Raw genomic sequence first — 2,046 nt, forward strand, 5'->3', positions numbered from 1 at the left:
TATAATATTTATATATTTATTTATATAAAAACACCCAATCCTCTCCTTTAAATTGATGATACAATACATCAATGCACCACTTATCCTAAAAGGTTCCCATGGGTTTTTTTAAGGGTCCATTGATCAAAATTGTGTATGTATATATGTATATATATATATATATATATATATGTGTATGTATATATGTATATATATATATATATATAATATATATATGTGTGTGTATATATAGGGAAAATTACCTGTTGTAAAAAACTTCATCAAGACTCCAGGATTTCCTGCGTCTTAATTCGGTCCTTCTTTGTTCGGCAAGCCGTTTCATTAATGCAAATGAAAACATTGGAGCGATTTAATAGATAATGGAGATTTAGGGAAAAGTAAAACTGTTGTCATTCAGCAGGAGGCTTGTGGCTTTTTTGCTCTCCTTTTTTCCCAGCCCCAGAGTCTCAGTTGGTATTGGAGCAGCTTTGCTGACAGCACAGAACAGAAGAAGTGTTCTTGTGCTGTCTGTTGAAAACTGGGACTAAATTACAATTTTGGGACTTCAACATACTTATAACATTAAACCGTCTACAGGACGTGCGTGGAGCAGTTTTTTGGCAGGAGAGCGGCCAAGAGAGCCTGTTACATAGGGCCGGGCCTCGATTATAGCTGAGATAATGGGTATACAAATCTATTACTTTTCATTTAGGATATTTAATAAGCTGAATCATTTTAATGAGCTAATTTAAATAAACGTTAGGTGGTATAAATAATCGCTTTAAACAACTTTATATATCAAAGGGCACCACAGGTTACTAATTTTTATTTTTGTCATATTACTGTAATTGTTGCGGACGTAGCTCTCCACCGTGACTGCCTGGGGGATTTGCTTGGAGATTAAAATCAGCATTAGAGTGTGTGGACTGGACGACATGTTGCATCCTCCAAAGGGTGACAAAAAGCTCCCATTATCAAGAATGTGCTTTATGAGCCTGCGCGCATGTTATGGGCTTTCGATGGCTTGTTTTGTAATTTATGCAAGTGAAAACTATGGATATTCTTTTACTGGATACAATTATTCTTATTGCTATTGATTAAAGTCGTCTATTTGTTGATACATACTGCTATTTGTTTACAGCCCAGCCATTGTCCTTTACACACGATTATAAGTTGCCGATTACATGGGTTACAAATGGAGATGTACACTTGTTGACAAGTTTGTTGACAGGGAACAGAAACGTGATGGCCGCCCCTCTTTGAAATCCTGCATCGGACCATAGATAAAGACAGATGATTAGGACAGGTGGTAAAACACCTGCCGTCTCTCTGCGCAGCTCCGCCCTCGGTGACCTCTTAACAATTCCCCAGCTTCTCCGACCCATATCAGCCTCCTGCACCCATCCCTATGATACTGATCCCAGACGTCACTGCTGACCCCCACACACACACACACCACCACACACACACACACACACACACAGTCAAAGCATGACAACACATATACCCTCATACAACGCTATATGTCAGTATTTAGCTATTATGCTGTGCTGAGAGCAGCCGTCATGGATTGTTGCTGGTTCCAATCCATTACCTCCAGCTTCTAGCTGCTCAATTAGCTAATCCCGCTATCTTAATCCCATAAGGCGAATGGAGTTGCCTAGCAGACCATGTATGTCCACTAACAGCACCCTGCCAGTTACGCATGTGTGGTAGTCTACATAAGGCTTGACCGATGGACTCAATTATTGTAAAGGGGTGTGTGTTGTGTGTGTGTGTGGTGTGTGGTGTGTTGTGTGTTGGTGTGTGTGTTTTTTTCTGTACCCTTTCTCCAGCTCCACAGGAAATAGGCAGTTTCCGACTCTTTTCTCCAGCTCGTACTCGCTGAAGCTGCCATGGGGCCACGTCATCCATTGCGCCGATCGTAGTCTTCATAGAGTAGGTGGGAAGACCTACGCACAGGGCAAAGGCAAAGTCAGAGCAGCCACCTTCCTCATTGCTGTAATTAGCCCTAATTAAGTGTTATTTATGCTTTCATAAATCCTCAGGAATGACTTCTAACAACTG

Source organism: Morone saxatilis, unplaced genomic scaffold (assembly GCF_004916995.1).
Source record: "Morone saxatilis isolate NCDOM2014 unplaced genomic scaffold, NCSU_SB_2.0 Contig14, whole genome shotgun sequence".
NCBI lineage: Eukaryota > Metazoa > Chordata > Actinopteri > Moronidae > Morone > Morone saxatilis.